Raw genomic sequence first — 25,163 nt, 5'->3', positions numbered from 1 at the left:
CCTACCCACAGCCGACAGAGGAGTATTGCGTCACGTCGTGAAAGGTTTGCTGGTAATTTAAGTTTCAGCGATGTTTCGAGGCTGTATAAACGATACTTAGAGTTCTGTGGTGTATGCCAGTAACTTAATGTGATGGTACGAGCGAGTCTGCGAAGCTCTCTTGCAACGTCTACTCTCGATAAAGGTATAAGGAGTGTCGGTGCGCCATCCTGGGCACGTCGGGCAGCTTCGTCGGCGAGGTGATTACCAACGATGCCACAATGTCCCGGTAGCCACTGAAAGATGATATCATGTCTTCTTTCAAAAGCGCAATGGCAAGTTTCGTTGATTTTAGACACCAGCTGTTCATAATTGCCACGTCGTAAACCTCGCAAGCTCTGGAGGGCTGCTTTCGAATCACAAAATATTGCCAATTTGTTGGGCGGTTCTTTTTCATTGTATTCGACAGCAGTGCGAAGAGCGGCCAGTTCGGAACCGGTAGATGTCGTTACGTGTGAAGTCTTAAACTTGATGACGACCGATTGAGATGGTATAACAATGGCGCCCGTCGAATTTTCCGAGACGGAACCGTCCGTGTAAACATGGATTCGGTTACCGTATAAACAATGCAAAAGTTCCACTGTGATCTGCTTGAGAGCCGCGGTGGTCAGGCTAGCTTTCTTCACTATTCCTGGAACAGCAAGGTACACAGGAGTCTTTTTCAAGCACCACAGAGGGGATGGCGTTCTTGTTACGAGTGAGTGCCTCAATGACAAAGAGTGCCGGTTAGCCGCAACTGATCTGGAGAACGCTGCCTTGGGTCTTTTCTAAGGCAAGCGAGCAAGATGGTGGTCAGGGACTCTGAATATATCGCGAACATGCGCCCGGAGTGCGTCGATAGCTATATAGGTCATTATAGGGTGGTCTATCGCAGTGGCAATCGTTGCTACAGTTGAAGCACTTCGAGGTAGCCCCAGACATGTTCGAAGGGCTTGGCCTTGAATGCTCTGTAGGACATGGATGTTAGTTTTGTTAGCATTGGACAGCACTGGTGTACTATATCGCAAGTATCCTAGGAAGAGCGTCCTGTATAGTTTAGGCATAGATGCCGCGGATGTGCCCCACGTTTTACCGGCAAGAAACCTTAATATATGGGCGATAAAAGTAAGCCTCTTCTTCAAGTATGAGATGTGGGGGCTCCATGAAAGGTCTCTGTCAATAATAACGCCTAGGAATCGGTGAGATTTTGCGTATTAAATTGTTTGGTGGTCAATAGAAATGGGGTACCAGGTCGTGGGCTTGTGGGTAAAAGCGACTAAGGCGCACTTCTCGGTCGAAATGCTGAGGCCTTGAGCACGCAGGTACGATGATGTTAGGGTCACTGCTCTTTCAAGCCGCGCCCGCACCTGGAGACGTGTAGCTGCCGAGGCCCATATACATATGTTGTCAGCATTTATGGAAAGGTTTGCTGTATGTGGTAGAACGTCGGCAAGTCCAAGGATTGCAAGGTTGAACAAAGTGAGGCTAAGAACCCCACCCTGCGGAACGCGACGGCAGGTGTAATGGTCAGTGGTTCGGCCATCTGCACTGTGCACAAGGGAGGATCTTTTCAACAGATAGCTCCGAATCCACCGAAACATGCGTTCACCAATGCCATTATTTTCCAGGGTATCAAGGATGGATTCATGCTTTACATTATTAGAGGCGCTTTTCACACCGAGGAAAAGTGAACCGATATACGGTTGCGTTTTCTTTTTTTTTTTTTTTTGCTGTACAGACGTCACGAGGTCGAAGACGTTTCAATAGAGAAACGGCCGCTTCTAAACCCAGCCATGGCCTCGGGGTATACGTTGTGGCGCTCAACATACCACTCTAGGCGTGTGAGAATCATTATTTCCATAACCTTCCCAACACAGCTGGACAGCGCAAAGGGTCTGTAGGACGCTAGGTCAAGTGGCGACTTTCCAGGCTTCAGGAGTGGTATCAAGCGGCTGGACTTCCACCGCTCAGAAACAACGCCATCCTTTCATGACCGGTTGTACATTCCAGAAGTCTACCTCGGCCATCTTCACCTAGGTGGCATAAAGCAGCGTAGGTGATGCCGTCTGTTCCCGGCGAAGATGAGCGCCGGCATGTGGCCAGAGCAGCGACCAATTCCTGAAGTGAGAAGGACACTTTCAATTCTGGGGAGCGTGTCGCAGGAACCTCACCCAGAATTTCGTGATTAATGGCCCGCAATCTTCATAGCCAAAGATTTCTGCTGGAACGAATTATAACACAGCTATGCAGACCCTTCCAGCTTGTGCCATCGATTTCCCACTCGTAGTAGTCGTGGTAGTACCTGTCAGTGCGGCATTTCTGCAGCGAAGTACCACGTGCCTCACATCGCGCAAACATGCCTCCGCGTGGTAATTGTCAGAACGCCAGCCAAGAAGTTCCTGAGAAACTCCAATCACACAGGAGGGCATGCATATGCGTCAAGCAACAATCTGCTGCTGCGTGTTCGCGCACTCTCCAATTCAATGCCGCCCAGGCGCGACGCTACGGGAACAAGAGGTTATAGGTGACAACGCCGTCAGCGCCCTACAGTTCAAAAGCGCGCACATCGTGGCTGCTGTGGGTACGCCGCAGTACATAAACGCGAGGCCAACTCAATGCAACGACGCCGACAAGACCCTGCAGTTCTAGCCAATGCTGCTCGCGGTCATCGAGTTCTTTCTGCCCATGTGTGTCTGCGCACTTCACCCACGCGTGTTGATATCGCCAGTTTATGCTTACGGTAATTCGTACTACCACAAAAGCTACGAGCTTTATTTCGCGCAGTATTCGAACATGTTGCTATCGCATTCAGTGTTTCGCTCTTATGGCGAAATTGTGATTTTTAAAATAAATAAATAAATAAACATGCCAGCAAACCAAGCATATATCATACGCTTTGAATGCGAAATCATTAATGTCCAATTGAACTCCACTGAGCGGGCCTTTCGAGTTATGAATTCATCGCGGGCAAGCGAGCGTGTTCAGACACTTGGCCGACGCTTCCTGGTAGCACAAGGCCCGTGCACTCCGATCTGTGACGTCATGCTACCTTGCCCGACTGCCATAGAATCTAACGGCGGCGCTGCCGAGTGAGTCGCGGTGATTTTGACATCACCGCTTTCAACACACCGGTCTTGACAACGGAAATTTCGGTCCAAATAGTATGATGTCATAAAGCAGAGTGCACAGGGGTGCGATTTTGTAGGAATTCTATTACTTTCTTTATGCGTTTTGCCGCCATCACCGCGCAGCCATTGGTCGAAAAATGACCGGGCCGCGCCCATTCTGTCTGTGAATCACGCGACGTCAGGAACCCGCAAAAACCATAAACGTCATAGTGACGTTGACGCACTCATTATGCGGAGCATAAGGCATGGATTTTTGGCATGGCCAGAGGCAGGGTCGTTTCTAAAGGAATAAAAAATGGCTGCCCCTCTCATCGCTATGGCCGTGGCTCTTCGCCGTTGCCGACGTGAACACGGAGAGCCAGACGACGCGTTTGACATGCCGGATGACTATTTTCGACGGCGTTTTCGCCTCTCGAAGGGAATGGTGCGGTTGTTGTGCGAGTAACTGGCGGGGGAACTAGAACCGGAGCGAGAGACGGGAATGTCGGTGGAGCGGAAAGTGTTGTGTGCGCTGCGCTTCTTTGCTACCGGGAGCTTCCAAGCGTCCGTTGGGAGCGAGGAGACGGTCCGTGTGTCGCAGTCGACGGTGAGCGAGTGCGTGCGATGGGTGGCAGAGGCTGTCGTGAACGCAGGGGCCCGCAACAAGTGGGTCCATTTTCCAAAGACAGCCGAGGAAAAGGCAGCCCTGAAGAAGGGTTTCCTTCGGCGCGGCGCTATCCCCGGCGTCATCGGATGCGTCGACGGCAGCCTCATAGCCATTATCGCACCCAAGGGTGAGCGCAAGGCTGTGTTCATGTGCCGCAAGAGATACTACGCCCTCAACTGCATGTTCGTAAGTAAAACTCACGTTTTCTGGTGCCGATTCTTTTTGAAAGTTATGTTGCTCTCGTCAACGGGCACTTTCTCTGTTTACGTTTTACCTCAGATCTGCGACGCGGACATGAAAATCTTGGCCTTGAACCCTCTGCGACCGCGGTCGGACGACGACGCTTTCGTCTGGCGGACGACATGGTTGCGCCGGCGGTTCCAAGTGGGGCGCATTGTGAATCCCGGGGAATACCTGCTCGGTGAGAAAAAACATATTTTTTTTGGCGCAGTCACGCTTCAGTAGCGCAGAACGCCGTGTCCGCTCCAACCCATACTTTTAACCAAACTACAAGAACATGAGTAAGTCGGGAGTAAAAAAAGAAAATGAAGACATTGACTGCCACCATTGGCAATGTTCGAAGTGTTAGGTTACAAGCACATTATGTGTCTGCGAGGAGCAGACGAAAGCAACACGTATTAGTGCTGACTGCACCAAGTGCCTGCCAGAAGCAGAAGAAATGAACACACATTAGTGCTACTGCTACTACTGTCATTGATAGCACCAACAAGTGTTGATTTCTTGTTTGTGGCAGGCACCGACACGTGCACTTGTAAATTGGTTAAGAGTTTGTGTCGGGTATGGACATGCTCAACTCATGCATTTACTTGGGACTCGCAAACCCTGAATTCTACCTTTGTTGAATGATGCTGTAGCTTTCCTCAGTTGACAACTTGCCGCTCGTCAGAGGAGTACTCAATGTACTATTTCCATCTTCGTGCAGGTGACAGTGGCTACCCCTTGGAGCCGTGGCTCCTGACCCCAGTTTCCGGCCATCCTCCAGTGCAGACAGCGGAAGGGCAGTACAACACAGCACATGTCGCCATGCGTTCCGTAGTGGAGAGGTGCATTGGGCTCTTAAAGAGGCGTTTCTGCTGTCTTCAGCGATATCGCACCCTCCTCTATGAGCCGGAACGTGCAGCCAACATTGTCGCGGCATGTGCTGTGTTGCACAACCTTCGCCTTTCTGAAGGCGACATAGAATCAGGCGATGACAGCGATGACAACAGCAGCAGCGGTAGTAGTAGTGAGCTTGACAATAACGGTGACCCCATGCCGCACAGTCTGCCCCGAAACACGGGGTCTAGAATGCAGTACTTGAGAGGGCGGGCTCTTCGTGACACTGTGATTGGCATGTTTGGCACAACCCGTGCCCAGCACATGCGTTATCTGAAGGGTGTGCGACGGCAGCTGCGAGGTTAACATTAGCGTCAGCATCGCTAGGTGCATGCACACAGTTTTAAATAATTGCATTGTGCATTTCATGCTGTGAAATTGCAGATACATTTCCCGTGCTAAGTTGTAGTTGATGTCTGCGTAATGCAAAACATTCATGATTTGTTGAGAAATGTAAAAGTTGTGCAGTCAAGGGTTATGTAAAGCTTGCATTTATAGTAAATGAAACAGTATCTTTAGTGGTTACATATGAGATTGAAAGCAAGCTAAAAATAAGTGCATTTTCAAAGTGTCTGCCACAATTTGCTTATTGCTGCTGTCGTCATCTAGATGCACGTAGCCTGCAGAATTTTTATCCTTACTCGTATCCCCTTACGCTTTGATGGACATAAGCGCCTGTCTCCTCACTTTCTACAAGCACAGAGAAGCTCACAAAAGCCAAAATGTACAGTGCACGTCACACCTTCCGCTCCATGGAACATGCTGTTGCACGCGCAGCTTCTAGGTCCTCCACCATATTGTCTCGCAACAACGGCAAAGTTCCTTTCTAGTGACGAAAATGCCGCCCACTGGTCATCCGACATGTCAAACGCTGTGGCTCCCGTGAAGTGTGTGCACGCATGAGCAGTTGATAGATTTCAACAAAGTGACCTCCCTTGTATATAGCAGAACTCAGCAATGTTATACAGTAATATTTGTACAGTACAAGCTAGCACTAGAAATGTGGTTGTGGTGTGTAAATAAAAGCACTAGAGGAAAACTGCACCTTTTTGTATTTCAGCCTTCAACATACACTTTTCTTTACAGTAACACTTGTTTATGTACACATCACATGCGACAGTCTCTACATTGAATAAGCGTGAGAATCATGAGTACTCAGTAGTAGAGACATTATGCAACATATCACAGACACGTTGGAATAAATATTGCAGCACATTGTTCTTGCATCGAAAAGATTCACAGGTAACTGCATCATAATATATCGCAGGTAACAGCATGCATGGTTTAAGAAAACTGTTGTACGCTGCACAAGTACACAGTAATAGCAACTGGCTTAAACTGCACCAGAAAGAAAAATGAGCAGGTGCTTAAATCACACGCCAACCAAATATTTATCACAGCGAAATGTATAGGTACATCACTACATGTGAAAGGAACATGCTGTTGTGGCGCTCTGAAACTGAAAGAGCCATAACATCATACTTTGATATTCAATAAGAGAAACTGCATAAATATTGCACACAAATTGCACCACAAGGGCTAAACATACAATGTATCGCAAGCTGAACACTGAATGGCAACTAAACGTTTGATGAGACAGATGTACAAGAAAAGAGACATTCCAGCTCTGTACGTAGTGACACGAACAAATATACATATGCATTATGCAAAATAGAAGTGAGACGTGCAGACAGGACACAAGAGTAGAGAAGTGGACAACACGAACGCCGTTGTGTCCTGTCTGCACGCCTCACTTCTATTTTGCATAATGAATCCTTACCAACGAGCTCAGCTTTCTGTCGTTCTATACATATGCATATGCAACAAACAAAAAATAAACATTACAAATGAAAAGAAGCGGCATAGGCAAGGAATTTTCATAACTTTTTTTCTTTTTTTGCTGTGTATATTGACAGGTTGCTTTCGACATTGTATTAAGGCCTGAAACTTGCACCATTCGATGAGAAGGATTAAATTGTAGAACACTTGCAGTGTGGCGTCGTGCTTTAATTGACATGACATTAACTAGGCACCTCAAAATTGCAGTGCCACAATCGGAACGCCCGCACACACCAGGCCTACTGGCATAACTTCAAGAAAACATTCATGCTGCAATGGCTATGCTACTTGTGGTTGCATTAAAGGGTGACTTCAGCAATTATTTATTTGCGAGCTAACAATATTCGCCCTTCATATCATTAATACATCAGCAAATTTTAACATAAGTTACAAATTCCTTGCCTATGCTACCTTTGCTTCCTTTAATTATGTGGGGCCTGAGAGGGGGGAGGCGCTTTGCTGCCACCATGCCCCAGTGAAGCAAGCAGCAGCTGAAGCAGGCGCTCGTTGGTCTCGTGCGACCGACGCGCCATTTCGAGGCGCTGCGGCTGCACTTCCCGCATACCCGCCACCTCCTCCCTAAGGTGCCGCAGGCTCTGCATGTGGGCCTCGTGGTGCTGTTAGCAAAGATGTGTAATTAGTTTAATTACAGAAGCTCAGTAACAAGGCATTTGTGTGTTGCATTCATCCGCATTTGCAGGCTATTGTCTTGTCATTGTATATTCGAACACTGGAAATATCTTTCTGACCCATCAAACTTGTGCCTTCCCATTCCATTAAGATGTGTTTCATTTCTAAACCTGCTTCCTTGAACTTAACGCCACCTTTTTCATTTTGCCACATAATTGCGTAGATATTTACACATGTTATATCACGCGAATGTGTACAAGATATCACCACAGCACTACACGTATATGTTATGCTTGTTCACTGATTAATATAATCTTTAGAGAGGTCATATGCTCATCAATTTCATACGCAGAAAAATAGACATCTGTAGCCTTACACATACCTGCCGGTTTTGCTCCAGCATTTGTTGGCGGAAGCGGGCCTCCTCTTGAGCTCTGGCTTCCGCCAACTGGCCCTGTCGAACGTATTCGGCAGTAGCCGTCACCACGGCACCCTCGAGCTCCTGCTGCCTGGGCTGTCTACGGGGTGCCCGGGGCTCTCGAGGGGTTGGCTGCGGCACCTGGGGGGTAGGCTGCGGCGCCTGGGGGGTTGGCTGCGGCACCTGGGTGGTAGGCCGCGGCACCTGGGTGGTAGGCCGCGGCACCTGGGCGGTAGCCGGTGGCTCTTCATGCAAGGCAAAAGCAAAGACTGCTCATTCACTGTTATCCAACCCACGCAGCTTGATTGTCCTAACGAGTCATTTTGAAATGTCATTATAGCTGCACAGCTACAATAATGATACACAAAACAGGTAGTTAGAGCAAAAGATGCAACAGAAAGTTGTTGGTAGCAGTAACCTATAAACCACAAGGAATCTCTATTAGAACATCATGTCATTTGTAGGCTTGCATTTCTTGTCCATGAATAAGAGCTGGGTGCTGGACACAAAGGTAATAACAGCACAGTGACTTACTTCATAGCAAGATCATACAGCAACTGCAAACAATGCTACTACAAAAGCTAGGTCACTGCCTTACGTGTAAGGCCAGTTGGCCCTGCAACAGCTGCAGGGCCCGACACCACGAAGGCAGTTGTCGCTGGTGGATGTCTGCGGGAACCTCTGGGCCCTGCAGCTTCCTCTGAACTTGTGTCCTGCAGTCAGAGTAGTGTTCAGACATTGCGAGCAGTGTGTGCAATGCGCATCATGTACAGAAGTTGCTGTTCAGAGTACATAACCTATATATTCACTTGCACAGAAAAACGAATAAAAAGGGCTTAAAACATTTTGCAATATTGTGTTACAATGTAATGCTGAAAATTTGTGAGGCCACAGCAGGTCACACAAACAATACTTTTTTTAAATCCAATGTGCGCACCTCGCTATCGGCGAAGAGCTGGGGGGGGGGGAACAAGGACCCCTCCTGTCCTCATAAGGACGTCGAGGACGCGGCCGTCGACCGCTACCCACTTTGCCACCTCCAGTAGCCCTGCAAACACGGCAACAACAACGAAAACGTGAAACGACGACGTTACTGTCAGCATCATTAGAAGGCTCAGCTCTTCTCGCTCGAGGCCCTGGCCGCTTCTTTTTTCGCTTTATGGGCCATCTTGGCCCAATGGTTGCGCCAACGGCTGGTGGTCTTTACGGCTGGCCCCTGTGCGTAAAGGACCGCCGCCACCTCCTCCCACAGTTCGTTTTTTCGAGCAGCAGTCATACGTGGCGAGAACTCTGTAGAAGCTCTCGCCAGGTATGGGTGCTGCTCGATGAACTGCACGAGAATAGCCGCCTGCTCTTTTGACACCCACGGCCCTTTTGCTGCCATTTTCCCTTTGTCAACTTGGGAATTTCAGCCGGTCCGCAGCACAGTAAGAAATTTAGAGGCAAGCATTCTGTCTAAGCTAAGCGCCTGCATAAAGTGCTCACCACGACTTAATTATTTCTGCCTTTTTATACCACTAATGTAAAAAAAGGTGAAGTCACTACTCACATTTAACGTTGTAGCAGCTTCTTTCTCGGAGCGTATCAGTGCAGGAAATATTACCGTTGCTGCGATAACTTTGACGAAGCTATTGTTCTGTCATGGCAGTGCCCTATTTATTTATTTATTTATTTCATGTACCCTCAGGGCCATTGGCATTGGAGAGGGGAGTGGTTACAGGCATACAAAACAAGAAAAAATAGGAAATGTGATACAAGGAATAGGAGTATTGCAATAAAAGTTAACAAGTGTGTCTACTCATACAATATTAGCTAAGGCGTTCTTGAAAAGCTGGTAATCTTTGATGGTGGCTGTCAGTGCGGGAAGGTGATTCCACTCTGCTGCTGTACGAGGTATAAATGACTGGAAGAAAGCGTTAGTTCTACAAAATGGGACACCAACCTTGTAGGCATGATCTAATCGAGATGATAGGTGACGTGGAGGAGGGATTAATTCGCTACGCAGGTGTGGATGATGAAACATCTTATGGAACAGACAGATACGAAACGCTTCGTATCTCATCGGCACCTATGGAAAGGTGCCGATGAGTGCCTTGACAGTTCTCGATCCACTATGTTACAACGTTTGACCTCGGGTGCTACGGATAATTCTTCTTGTCCCTTCCTAAAGAAGAAATTATCACACGTCAGACATGCAGCGAAAACCACACGACACATGTCTTTACTTTTGAGTGTTAAATTTCAAAAAGTAGGCATTGTGAAGCCAACAAACGTGATATTTTTTTTATTCGTGTTCCATAAAACCACAACCGTAGCGGACAAGGGAACCAACTACGACTAAGTTCCAATGTTAGGACTCACCAGACATCAATCTGCAGCAGAGCCAAGTGGAGCCGAAGCGCTCCCTCACGGCACAGTGGCAAAATGAAGCGCCGATTAAGGCGCAGTGTAGTTAACTCAACGTCTTTACAGTTTGCTCATCATTCCGCCCATTTGGCGCTGCATAACTAAAGCTATCGTTGGCACGAAAAATATTAGCTTTACTGACCAGTGGTTATACTCAGGCAGCAGCTGCGATGCGCTTTGTGATGTTTAGTAAACGCCGAGCAAGCTTCTGGATATCTTCGTGCAAACTAATTCCCTGATCACTTTTCATTACAGACGTTAACCTTGATTTGGGGGAAGGATGTCATTATTTGTTATGTTCAGTACGGTTTCTGAAAACTTCAAACCCGTCAGAAGTGCCACATTACCAGTGGAATAATGAAAATATTTATTCGTGGAAGTGACACGCGCAAACGCATTTATAGGGCGGATTTGGTGCGAAGTGCTTTGGAGTGTCTTAGTTTTAATATAGGTATTACATGACGTGCTCCTGTATTTGGCGAAGGTTGTCGCCTGGTTTAATAACGCGGTAGCATTTATTCGCATGGCTGAACAAATCTCACCTGCGAAATGTTCGCACCATTCAAGGCAGAAGCACAACAAGAAATATGTCTAAAGAGCTACGTTAAAAACGTGTATTCGTTTATCAAGCCGTGTAGCCGTGTAGTGTAAATGTGTATCAAGCCGAGTCCTTTACGATGCATAACTCTTCGTAGCTGCTGACTTGCACTCCAGGTCAGCCCTGCAGCCACATGAATACTTGACTTTGTTTTGCCAAACGATAATGCGAAGCATTATTCGGCTCGACCCTTGAGTTACATTGCATGATGCGCTTGGTAGCACGATCGAATTCAACTGACTGTGAGAGCCCTCGTTGCGCAACTATGTTATGCGTAATGCCCAAAAAGATCACGCCATAACATCTGTACTTATAATGTCTTCTCATAGGCATCTCCAAGGCACATATTTCTGTTACCGGAATAGTGCATGCTATTCAACCCCCTCTTTGATTTATTATACTTGGACTACAGCAATCTGGTAATTGCCACGAAATTCTCCGTCATATATATCGCACAGAATTCTGAACAACGAAGTAGTGCCAGTTAGTGCCTGCCCGTTCTGAATAATCAAACATTAATTCACGACATGAAAGCTCCACATATGTCGGCTTGTAATTATCTCTAATGCACGTACACCTTCTTAAAAGAAACGCGCATGATACTCAATTAATTTTGTTTATTTTCCTCAGTTTCTTATATTTCAGCCGCCCTATTCATCGTCCACTGTGTACGTGCCCATTCTTGCAAATTTTCCTGAATGGTATGCGCCACTGGGGGGGGGGGGGGGGGAAGAGAGAGAGAGAGAAGGGAAGACGGAAAGGCAGGGAGGTTAACCAGACTGAGTCCAGTTTGCTACCCTACACGTGGGGAGGGGAATGGGGAGTGAAAGAGAGAGAGAGAGAACTTAGGTGTAGGATGTCTATAAATATGCGCCACTGGGACGATCAGAAGCGGTATAGAAGGTTTAAATATATTTAGATATATGTGTCATACGCTCTTCATCTCATCATGTCATTATATGCTTGGTTCCTGGCCATAGAGGCATCGATGGTAATGTGCTAGCAGACCAAATGACCGCATCAATTACCTCGCAAGCTTCTCCTACCGCTACGGTCCCTGCCACAGATCTGAAGTCTTTCTTACGAAAAAAATTGCTAAGCCACTAGCAACGCTTGTGGGACGCTGAGACAAATAATGAGCTAGACGTGATTAACCCACAATTAGGTTTCTGGCCCTTGAAAACGAAAACACGACGAACTGATATCCTATTTTGTCGACTCAGAATAGGACACACCTATAGTGCCCATAATTTTATACTGAATGGAAATTACCCTCCAACCTGTGATAGATGTGGTGAGAGGCTGACCGCCTTCCACATCCTCCTGGAGTGTCTGGAAGCCGAAGCTGAGAGAAAGAAATATTTTTCTCTAGCATACCACCAGCACACCCCTCTCCACCCTGTAATGTTTCTCGGCGCAGAACCGTTCTTTGACACCAAATCAGTTATAGGATTCTTGAATGATGTCGAATTGCTTGTTTTAGCCCCATAAATTCATCACCCATCCTCTGTCGCGGGGATGCTACTGTGATAGTAGTTTTGTATAGCACATGCTTCCAGGTCCTTGCGTTTCAAGGGCTCTGCTAAGGCAGTAGTGCTTCTTGCAAACGTTTACCTCTGACATATTTTACTATATCATCATTGTTTCACAATGTATCTTTCGTGTCCATAGTACAGCTCATTAACCATTGGCATAATCTTATATCATATAGGTTTTACGCACTTCACAGCGACTGTTTTTAGGCCCCTTTACAGCTACGTAACATCTACATGTCGTTATTCTTAGCTCCACTGCGAACTCATTAACACCGGCCTGGCGCTCTTTCGCCATATTTGGCCATGGCGCCACAAAACACCACATTCTTCATCATCATCATCATCATCACCACCAATGTTCCCTCGATAAGCATCCTATATCACGTTTGTTCCCGTCACATCACTGGGTGCATGAACTTTTAACAGAATGCATCCGCCTTATCTGGTTGCATTGCGGCCTAGCTTGTGAACAGTGTACTGCATAAACATTGCATGAGATTGAAGTTGTGTCCCCTACGGTGCAGCAGCGTGATGGTTCTTCCACCGGAGTACAAAAAACCAGTCACCATGTCATCGCCGTTCATCTATCGTCGTCCCCTTGCCTCATGAAGCAGCAAGCAGACGGCAGTAAGCAAGCAGCAAGCGTGTGCAGCTTTATATGGATTCGCGCATCAAACTACACAAAATATAGGTTACTAGAATTTTCTTTGCACTACAATACACATTTGCCGACTGATGCGGTTGCGACAATTTGAGCAGGGCGTCCCCCAACCAACCGCACCAAACAACCTTCATGTAGCGAGCACACGCGCTGAGCAGGAGCGAAGTGGCCGAGCTGGGAGCTCACACGCGTACTGCGTCACTCAAACTTCAAAGGCTAATAAAGCTTTCTAGAACCCTAACCGTACCTTCGGCTATCGGCTCTGGTCCCTTCGAGGCTAGCGAAACCTTTAAAAGTTTAACTCTCGATTCCTGATTCCTAAGTCACAGGGCAACACCTGAGGAACAAAAATCACATGCATGCCTGTGATTTCTTGCACGCATTTCATGTATTTCCTATCATTTAAGCATCGGTTGAAGCGTGCAACTGAAAATAATCTGCTGAGAAGGCTGCAATAGTGGTCTTTAGTATGTTACAGTAACAAAAAAAAAATTAGTGCCCTTCCACTCTGTGAAGAAGAATAACCAGAGAAGCTCTATTGGGATGGCTATACTGACAACTATATTGATTTATACTGATTGCTATATTGGTTGAATAAAGAGACATACATGTAACTTCGTGGTTTTTATCGTACTTATTTTGTCTCATTCGTTACCACAGTGACTGTAGCTTTGTGGTGGCTGTGGTACACAGCGATTGGTTGTACTCGTATGCTAGAGACGTTCTTGCCAAAGGTTAAATCTATACACGACTGATCACGCGTGGTCGGCACATTGAAGTCGCTGTAGCAGTGAATTCCAAACCATTCCAACAGGAAGGATACAATCCACTTGTCGTCGGGGCACGCTAGGTCGACGTTAAAGTCGACGATTGGTAGGTGCACTATTGCATTTTATTATGCTTTTCGATCCTACAATGTGAGTGAAGGAGCGCCGCCATACCACGTTTTCTATATGGCCATGAAGGTCATAAGATGGTAACATTCAGAACGACCGCCGCGACTTTTTTTTTCTCGCGCATGCGCATGGGGTTGCGCCGGATGAGTCTTCGGCGTACAGGCGACACACGGACCGACGGACGGACGGACGAATCGGCTAGCCATATACAGCTTCGCTGTAAAAAACAAAGAAATGTCTGTCGAAAGGCTTGGTGTACTCCTGCGTGACTGTTGGACAAAGCGAGGATTTCCTACAGTGTATGCTTAGTGGCAATAGCGCTCATGTTGTTTAGTCTTGCTCGTTGTGCTCTGTACTGCGCTATTTTTTTCTTGATAATGCTACACCAACTGACCTGTACTTCTACACTCACAAGTTCTAAACAGCAATATCTACTGCCTGCAATAATAACTTGAGCTTCTCGTGTTTGAAGTTTCGATTGTGCTTCTGTGGCGTGGGGTGTTACATCCTGGCACGGCTCCGCCCTGAGGAGACAATGCATGGAACCACGTGAGAGTTTCGCGACTAAAATTTAGCGGCGTTTCATGTGGTTGAATGGTGCGTGACAAACCAACATAACCAAGTCAGGAGGAAACGCTGCGTCGACTGAAAATACTTGTGAAAGCGGGTGATAGCTTTTTGGCTGAGCTTTACGGTTGTTTCAATGCTACCCGGTATGAATACGCCGGGACAAAAACATCCACACAAAGAGCTCGACGGAGCGAGGTATGTTATACCGCCAGAGAAGCCGTCAGGCATGCAGACTCCATCGAAAAGAACAAGAAGCGCTGTCGCTGGGCTCTTTGTGTCTATTTTCACCGTCCCTGTAGCGCTCGCGAACCGCATCTTCTGCGATCACCTAGCGCGGCTCAGAAATCCAATAGCGCCAACTCCTTTCTCCTTATTCATGCTGTTACTTAGCTTATTTTTTCCTGGAGCAGCGGCAGTAAGAAAGACGGTAGCGTGGGCCATCGTTTTGACATCTTGATTCTAGTTGCCCGTGCGGAAAGTACTGTGTGCCACATTACAAAATTTGATACGCTAGAGGCTCTCTCAGAGTCGGTAAATCAGATACGTGCGCGATGACGTCAAGGGAGGAATGCAACACGCCGTGACACGGCCATATGTCCACAGGCTCAGCGCCTTCTTCGGTGACTCATGTCCTTCACGAAGCGAGCTGTATCGGAAGCCGAAAATGTGCTGCCTGACGCTAGGAACGAAGGTGCTTTCCTTGATTGGCCTGGCGCGGTAATGAGTGCAGAAATGCACTCCCGCTAACTAGAGAGATTGAGGCGCACACTCGTTCGGGCAGGCTGCGTAATTAGGTCTGTTATGCAACGTCAAGCAGAGCAACCAGCGAGCATTCGTCTCCCAAGCGGAATCATTTATTTGTCTCCGCCTAGGAACATTGGATGCCAGTGCAGAAAGAGCTTCGCATTTTTCGTCAAGCACCGAGCAGGCGCTCGAGCGCAGTGCTGGAGAACGGGCAGCATCGTTCATGGAGTCTCTCCATCTTAACGCCGTTAACTTTTGACCATTCTTCTAACACTTTTCTCTGCCTCGTTCGAAACTTTGTGCCAAGTTGTTATGCATTCGACCAAAGTAGAATGTCAGGCAAGCCGTCAAAGGACCTTACTCAGAATTCGCATGCATCTGTGAGAGAGAGAAAGAACAAAAACAACTGCGTCTCGTGTTTTGAGAAGCGGCTCGACAATAGTGCAATCTTCAGTCCATGGCCCGGAGCTAACACCTAAAGGCTTCAAAGGTTTCCTAATAGATGCTAACGAATCGATTAACTCAGGGCCTTGTGAAAAATATTCTGAGCAGCCGAAGAACATTCCTAACACTGCACAGTAGGTCTCGTCCTTCTTCGGCGTATTCTAGTTGCTTGAAACGCCCGCTATATGAATGCGTCTTAGCACTACTGCGTATTCCAAATGTCAAAATTCAAGATCGATAGGCTCTTGTTGATTTACAACTCATGGAACTTGAGTTGCTTTCTAATTATTTGGGATTACCGTGTGAGAGAACATATTGCAATTTCATTTAATGAAAATCGCGGAGAGATCAAGACGTAGTAGAAGATGGTACCAATAGACTTTCGCGGTGCTGTGAGACTTTGGCTTCCGATAATATCCCGTCGTGCGCAGTCAGGTCTCAAGGCGTTCAGTTTCCAACGAGACTTCGGCGTACACAATGCAGGAACGCGTTTGTGAACCTCCAAAAAATGATTGAGCATATTGAATACGCAATTTCTATTCGGTGTTCTCGAATAATGTGTGATTATAGAGGTCGAAAAGCGACATCGTGCTTTTGTATTCTTCGGAAAATGTGACAGATCATCTTTCATCGCAGCTTCGGCAACAGCTAAACGCAAGTTCATGGTCGGCAACGATTTCGCGATTTCTTAGACAGAGAAAAAGCAAGGAGAGGAAAAGCAGGGAAGTCAACCGGATGAACGACCTGTTCGCTACCCTACATTTGGGGTAAGGGAAAGGGGGAAGAGGAAGAGACGGAGAGAGTTGACATTGCGTGCGGTTCCTACTTTTTCCTTAAGGTCATGGTACTCGCTTCTCTGATATATAGCTAAGAATAAACTACTCAAAGGTGACTAAAACTTTTTTTTTGTCGTGAGTGCGGGAAGCATGAGCCTTTTTAAAATAATTACTGCACAAGAAAAAGGTAGTGTTAACAGGGTGTGGTGAAATTTTTCTCTTTGTTATTGTGAGATGTTCGTCTTTTAATTCATTGTTGTGCGGAATGCAGTCTCGTGCCAAGGAATTTTCTTTGCTGTAACGTTTTCGTTTAGTGCGTAAAATCTATTTCGGTCTCTCCGAAAACCATTTTGAGCTGCGTAAAGGCATCACAGCGTGGCTTTGCCTCACGTTTTTACACTTGATGATCCCATTTGGTAATTTTTTTCTGAAATCCTACCATGCTTAGCTCTAAATTAAAAGGACGTCTGTTGGCGCTAACCTCCGCCAAAAAAGAAAGTAGGTGTCAAGCCAAAGGGGGAGAAGCAGTGAGCCATGTAATTAAATTACTAACGGCGCACTGTCCAGTAATTGAAAAAAAAAGCAAGTCAGGTTCACTACATTGACAGCTGAAGGAATTCTTAATCTTTCACTCAACCGAAGCCCTTTCTCGTATTCCGTGCAGCTGTCTTGATGGTGTATTTTAAAGCTTGGAACTCTCTACTGCGGAGTGAGCATTGTGTTTAATGTGCGTTTTTCTTCTCTAGAAGAAAGTTCCTGTTCTTTTCTTGTTGGCTTTCGTACAAAATTATTTGAAGTATTCCCAAAGCACGTTGCCTCACCACTTTCATATCTTTTTTTTCCTTTCCTTTTTGATCAAAGGGGGGAAGTGAAGGGAAATCATATTCGCTTATAAAGAGAAGTTCTGTTACCTAAGAATTCGCCATCTACAAATTGTAGTTTTTCGTTTTTGTTATCATGACAGAGCTTCGCAACGCTGACCATGCAACAAATGTGTCTTAGCAGTATGCTGCGCACCCTACAATCACAGAAGTACGAAACGGAAAAGAAAAGAAAGAAAAACGTCTTGGAACAGTGTCTTCTACAAATACTATCAATTTCTAGCTTTCTCCCTCTTTCTCTCTCCATCCATTATGTATGCGTTTTCATATAATAATAATAATAATAATAATAATAATAAGTCGCAGTTTTGCCCGAAATGCGAGGCATCGATAGCGATGGCAAATTAGTAGATAGCTATATGGAGTAAGGGTAGTATTTTTGTCGGCAGTACAAACTTGTAAACATTCGCTTAATAACTAAACTAGCAAGCACCGTGTCACGCGCACTATGCAAACATCGCAGATCGCTTTTAAGATGCGGTGCCCGCATGGCCTCGACGTAAGCAACAGCCGCCAAAGTGGAGTTCAAGTGGACATTAATGCTTTCGCATTCACAGCTCAAGAAGTACCTACGTGTCCTCGGATTTTTTTTCCGATGGCCTGAGGTGACTGGCACTCCAACTTACTCAAGGTCGCTGCCATCTGATGAGGAACACTTATAGGGTTCTCAAACTAGCAAAAATCTTCCATGGTGCCGTCTACAATAGGCGAGTTGTCGAGCCCTATAGCAGCGACTGAGGACCGAACATTGTGCCCCTGAGTACTGTATGTCAATAAAACATCCACAAGGAAAACCACGCTGTTATGCTTGGCTTTCAGGTACGAGAATGCACGAAAAGAGTATGCATGTTTGTAAAATAGCCTCATTGGTTGAGCATGTTTCCGTACTAAAATAACTTTATTCGTTTTTTTTTTTTTAGATGGAGTCATGCAAACCACTCCCCTTGATCACGAGAACTTCGATATCGTCGCTCAAGAAGAATGTTCAAAAGTGCAGATACGTGCTTCGAAAGTTTTGCCTTGCATTCCGGCCATGCCCCTTGAGATCTATTTATTTATTTATTTTTCCTCATATTGGTGGGCCAACGGAGGGCCGGAAGATGTAACCAGCGCAACAGGGGACACAGAACACAAGAAAGGTGACAAAGACAAGCGCTGACTTCCAACTAACGTTTATTACAAAAGGACATGAATATATAACCTCGCGCACTTGATCACAGCCAGATGTAATTCTGCAAGTTAACATGAGCATGTTAAAATGAACATGAGCATGATTAACATTAACAAATCAACAAGAGCTTGCCAAGGCCCAAGCCGGCCCCCCACGTACAAACCCAAAGTCAACAACTTCTTTATCAGTCAACGTTATGTACGGTTTACTAACGCAGTGGCCTCCTGCAATAGCCGCTGCCTCAAGGATAAGTCCTGCGTGTTCATTGGGGATTTCTTGCTAGTATTTCTGTTTTGTCAAAGAGTGGACGACATTTGCATTCAGAGCAATGTATTCCGAGGAAACCCTCTCTCGCTTTTTGCACTCTCTGAATATGCTCCGGCAGTATCACATTTAGGCACCTTCCCGTCTGTCCCACGTAACGCTGCCCGCAGGAAAGAGGTATGCTATACACTACTCCTCTTGAGCAGTCAACGAAACCCCTTCTATGCGCAATGTTACGTGATTGTGATTGTCTGCTTACAGGGCTGGTTCTAGCGCTTAACTGAGATAACGTGTGGGGCGCGGAAAAAACGACAGAAACTCCCGCCCTTTGGCCTATCTTCTTGAGTTTGTGTGAGATAGGGCGTATGTACGGAATGACCGCTAAATTCCCGCGAACGGTAGCTCGTGTATCAAGACGAGTATCCCAAGATTGCGATTTCTTACGCAGCATCTCTGATACGGGAACAAGAAGGAGCGGGAATAGTCAGCAGCCTTCAATCGCGCAACCTGCGAACTGAAGCTCTCTTGTATTGAGTGGTGACAGGAATTTAGGAAAGCGTTTTTCAAGCCAGCCTGAACAGAAAGGGTTTCGTTGGCTGCTCAAGAGGAGTAGTGTATAGCGTACCTCTTTCCTGCTGGCAGCGTTACTTGGGACAGACGGTCAGGTGCCTACAAGTGAGATTGCAGGAGTATAATCAGAACGTGCAAAAAGGGAGAGAGGGTTTCCTCGCAATACAGTACTCTCAATGCAAATGTCGTCCACTCTTTGACAAAACAGAAATACTTGCAAGAAATGCGCATGAAAACACAAGGCATTCTTGAGGCAGCGGCTATTGCAGGAGGCCACTGCGTTAGTAAACCGTCCATAGCGTTGGCTGATAAAGAATTTGCTTACTTGGGGTTTGTACGCGGGGGGCCGCCTTAGACCTTGACACGCTGTTGTTGATTTGTGGTGCTCATGTCAACTTGCACAATTACATCTGGCTCTGATAAAGTGCGCGAGGTTATATATTCATGTCTTTTTGTAATAAACGCCAGTTAGATGTCAGCGCTTGTCGTTGTCGCCTTTCTTTTGTTTTGTGTCCCCTCTTGCGCTGGTTACATCATCATGGAATACCAACTATAGCCCGCTCTCACACCTTGCTTCGGAGGGACGGAGGTTGACTGGCATCTTACACCATGTGATGACGGACTGATCATTGGAACTTTGAAACATTAAACAGAATATGTGAAAGTGAGTGCTAGTTTGCTTGGCTATAGGTACAATTTCCAAATTTGTGCTTTGCGAAAAAAAAAGAAAGAAATTACCCGAGGGCATTCAGACCGCCCGGTCACGCTGGCATTTTCATATATCTGCGCTGGTTTCATCATCACTTAAATCCAGATCGCTAGACGTTGCGCAGTATCTACAAAACTCGATAAGACAAAAGCCGCCACTCGGTAGATGCAGCCAGTCAGCCCATATAGTTGACGGTTCAAACGGCGTCACGCGTTTTAGCATTGTAAGTAAATATAAATACGTATACGTAAATGCCTTAGAAGGCGCCGGCTTTACTTCGGTCGTAAAAGGGAAAGCCTGTTTCTGCGCAGACGAGTAACTTTTTACCACCAAATGACGGCATGCAAGGTCCTCCAAAATACAGTATCACTGCGTTCTTCAAAGGTTTCCGTACGACTAGTTCTATCTTTCTGTCTGTGTATCCCCTGCAGCATTTTTGAGCTCGTATTTATGATGCACAACGTACACAGGTCGAACGTTTTGCTCGAAAGAGGACATTTTTCTGAGCTCTTTGAATCTCATTGCCTATGTGATACATGGTCTCTGAACGCACATTCATGCGCCTGTTTTCACGTTCTTACGAACATAGTTTTCTCTGCCCAGGTGACTGCGCCTTTCCGTCCACCCTCCTAAAAGTATGCAAATCCTGTATTTTAGGTGTGCCCTGATAATGCGTGAAAAACCTTTTCGAATTCAGACGACCACTGCGATCCAAGTGCTAGCCACTTCGTCAGAACAAAACATAATCTAGAGAAAATAAAAGGGAAGGAGGGATGGACCCATTTTGCATGGAAGGATAAGTTTCGAGTTCACAGTTTGGCGCATGATTATGCTCTAAGCGCAGTAAATGATAACGCACACTGTCGCATAACTGTACACGTGTGCTTGCGTGATAGCGTTTTCCCCCTTCAGTCACACGGCCCGTTATCGCGATCACTCTCGCCTACTGTGTGCGTATAAGCGCTGGCCGAAAAGCTGGGCTGTGTATTTTTCCCTTGTATCCTGTGGCTGTCGTTATGCCACGTTAAGTCGCTGCCATGCAATAAAGCATGTTTCAAGTGTGGTCTGCTTCTTCGTTCACGGAAGCCCCGGAACACGACACACACATACACACACATATATCCAGGGTTTCCCAACTATATCATGCACCAAGGTATAAAAATATGCAAATGCCTCGTAGGTATACCGAACCAAGGTAATGTTGTTTGCCGTCGCTTGGCGATACTCAGATAAGTTTTTGCATTCAACCTAATGGCATATTTGGTCTTAATTAATTAATAAACTTCTCATATCGTATAGTTAGATTGAAAGCGTCAATTAAAAAATTGTAGAGCAACATGAAAAACTGCCAATAAAGCTTTCTGTTGCTCAATACGTGCTACATAAAACTGTTTTTCCGAGCGTGAAAGATGCCTGCGAATACACGCAAAGTGTCTCGAGCGGCCAGTTTCGCGGCAAATTTCTGTTGACTTTCTGTTCCTGTGTGTTTTTCTGCTCACGCTTTGTTCGTTCTTTTGAGCCTCTGTCACCATCTGCGTCGTCAGTTTTGATATGTTGGACAGAACAACCACTGTACGATGTTCTTTTCTCTTTTGGGAATTTTCAATGCAGGTCCTTATATGCACTCTTAAGCAAAATTACCTTCCTACATTTACTTTCTGCAACGCTGCGAGCCCGGTACTTCCATGTCACGAACGGCATGCGCGTTATCAGCATGACAGAGCATTCTCGAAAGGAAAGTAGCGAGCGCAGCGTTTTCAAGAAAGGAAACGCAAGCAAGACAGATGACGATTATTGTTGTGTGGCAAATATGCACCCCAAAGGGCGTACATTTCTTTAAGAGTGTATGAAGCTCTTAGCAAGGTCACACAAGGTCATTTTTTATTTTTTTTATTCACCTTAGAAGATCAATTTCCCGCTTACGATTCCGGCAAACTATATTACTGAAAATTTATGACGATATATGCAACAACTAATGAAATTTAACATACTAAATTTCGTGGTTTTGTGAGGAGTGTGAAGTGATACGCTAACTTGGGAGTTTGTAAATAGCCAATCTGTATTATCGGCGCTGTAAGGGTTCATTTAAGTTGAGCCGCACGGCCATGCGGTAATTTGGGGGTCCTGGGTATGAAGGCCACATCACCCGCAACGAAGTCCGAAGCTTTGGCCCCCTTCACGCGCTAGAGGCGCAGCCACCGCACAACTGGCGCGCACCTGTCGGGGGAGGCGCGCACTCATTGGTGCAATGATCGGACACCGGGTGCCCAGGGGTCGCACACTCTTTTAAGTTTAACAAATGGTCACAGAGGGCGAAAAAAATCGGCCGCGCGCCGCTGCCAATAAAACAAGCATAGTAGGGATGCCTGCGTTAGTTTCAATATAGAGGTGCCTTAATAAGCGGAAGATTGGTGTAAGTAGGGAAACTGACAAAAAAACTGAGACGTACAAAAGCAAAGTTCGCAATAGGGGATCAGAAAATTTGGTTGTGGTAGTTTATAGGATATTAGGCAGTATCATAGCAAGATCTCGGTGGCGCAACCCACCTCCCCGTTCCAAAGGGGACGCTCATAATATCCATCCATTCATCCATTTATCTTACAAGCTTTCTCCTACAATTATCAGAACATTTTGTAATTTATTACAATTATCGAAGCATTTTTATTACATAAAGAAGAGTACGAAGTTATCATGGCTAATTAGATATTATACTCTTCATTAGTAAGTTTATTGTTTTTTGTCATTGTAAACGTAAATAGCCTTCAGCATCATCGATCTTCCACGTGACCTCTGGCCTGGATTTAAAATTTTTACCGTTATGTTCAAATGCATGGCAGCACGGTTTGATTTGTTCGTACACTTAGGCTGGTTGCTTTCTTTTTCTTTAGCCGCACCAACTCATAGGATGATCCTTTTACCCCCAAAACTAGCGATAAATGGAACCGCGTATCTGCCTCCATCGCTTTGGCCATTGACGTTAACACCTCCAAGACAGCCCTTGATAAAGAATACATTGCCTGCTCTCTGTTGTAATTGTGATTTTCTTCTTTTCTTTTTTCACTCCTCTCTGTAATGCTTCGGCTTTGAGAGAATAAAATGGAGTCTCAATTTCGCCACAAAGGAGAAACATCGATTGCGATAGCAAATTAGTAGACAGCCATACGAAGTAAGGATAGTAGTTTTATTGGCCGTATATGCTTTTAAACATTCGCTTACTAACTAAATTAACAAGCATGTTGTCAATGCGCACAGGCAAACATGAGCACATCTCGAATTCGATGACGGTGGACACTCGCTTTCAAAACTGCGTGAGGAAGAGCGACAGCAGCAGCGAGTGAAGTGACCTTCGCGCTGTCTATCACTTCAACGCTAATTGACCGGCGAGAACACAGCGCACGCAAAGCTACGAGACGTCGGTCCCCCTAGACTGTGCCCCCTAAGCAGATCGCTTTCAATGTAAAGTCTGCGCGACTGCGCGCGACCACACCATACGCAGTTGCCGCCGAAGTGTAACGACCCCCTCCTCCTCCTTCCCTTTGCCGGTGCCATGTGCGCTACGGACGGCGGCGGCATTCTTCTCCGCTTTCGTTCCTTGCACGCGCGAGAATAAGCCACGATCATCGGTTCACCCTAGCATGCTGTCATTCACATGTACAGCATACAGCACACGGCGACAGTATTATCGCCCTTGGACTTTGTACCGAACACTACGGCGACTGCGACGGTACTAATGCGCCTGGAGTGTCCATATAACTGCTATCACAGTAACTATAAATAAAATAAGCAGTGCATGAAGGCTCTTGGTAGTTTTGCTCTGTGTCTGATGCACGTAGACGTACACCAGACAACCAACACTGTCGTTTTAGGATGACCGATACACGAAATCGTGGCCCTCGTGGATGCCAGGTGACCATCGAGCCTCTATTGTGCGTCTACCCTCGATATACTGTCCAACGCATCTTTTTACATACCGCGTTAGATATAGTCTGGCTCTAGAACGTTTCAAGAGGTAAATATTCCGCTACCGGTGCCAGATGCATCACTGGAGCAAAATGTTAAAAATTTACATTCAACACACATGTTGAAATATATTTCTGTGAAGCGAAACTTAATTAAACTTAATTGCTATAAATGTTCATGTGCTGCGTACAAGTGTACTTATTGTAATCCTATATACAACGCGCAATCTCATTTAATGTTTACCTTTATGCACCACGCTGGTCCTAAGTTTAATCTTATGCAATGTCTATGTTTATGAACTACGCTGTTCCCAAGCCATTCCGAAATGCAAGCAGCAGTTCATGCAGACGTGCACTGTGACACGTCGACGCTGTGACGTTACGAGGGCGACGACAATCTTTCATGTTTTTCGAGGGAATAAACGTGAATAGAGGTACACGCAGAGAGAAGTACGACGTCAGACACAGTGGTGAGACTGCCGTTTCTTTGGACTAATGAAAACTCGCGTGCGCGAAGCACGCGCGAAGCAGGCGCCAACCGTCTAAAAATGCTAGTTGGCGTCGGCACGGGAGAGAAAGAGAGAGAATAAACATTTTTTATTTGGTGAATGCAGCTTTGGAGAGGCGTCCTCATTCCAGAATGCACGAGAAAAGGGAATATCATAAGACAAGTGTGTTCACACTGTACCGCGGAGAAGTTATTTGACGGCGATACAGCGAGAGATCTAGGGTTATAGGAAAAACTTATCCACATGGGCAAATATAAGAGCAGATTTTCCGCGACACACAGAAATATTAATTCACAGGCTTCGATTGGAAGTGGCAAACAGAAATAGTTTTCTTTACAGAATACGGCCACTCTGCTTCTACTTAGCGCTGTTGTGGCAAAAACGCCTTCGGTTCCTTCCATTTCTCAATAAAAAAATTTATTCATTCATTGTTAATGAATAAAGTGTGATAAGTGTGATATGTAGTCCTGTGCAGTTATGTATGAAGTGACGCAGTTATGCTCTGTACTGAGGAATAAACTAGAACTGAGCTGTATGCATGGACCTACCGTCCATTTTGTAAGTGAGTACTCTTGCACTAATTACTGAAGACTACAATTTTATGAATAATCCGATTATAGGTATGGACAGACGTTATATGTCAAGTGATCTCTCCTTTACTGCATCGCTGTGCTT

Source organism: Dermacentor andersoni, chromosome 1, assembly GCF_023375885.2.
Source record: "Dermacentor andersoni chromosome 1, qqDerAnde1_hic_scaffold, whole genome shotgun sequence".
Classification (NCBI taxonomy): Eukaryota; Metazoa; Arthropoda; class Arachnida; order Ixodida; family Ixodidae; genus Dermacentor; species Dermacentor andersoni.
The sequence above is the reverse complement of the archived record's forward strand: the minus strand, read 5'-3'. Positions refer to the sequence as shown.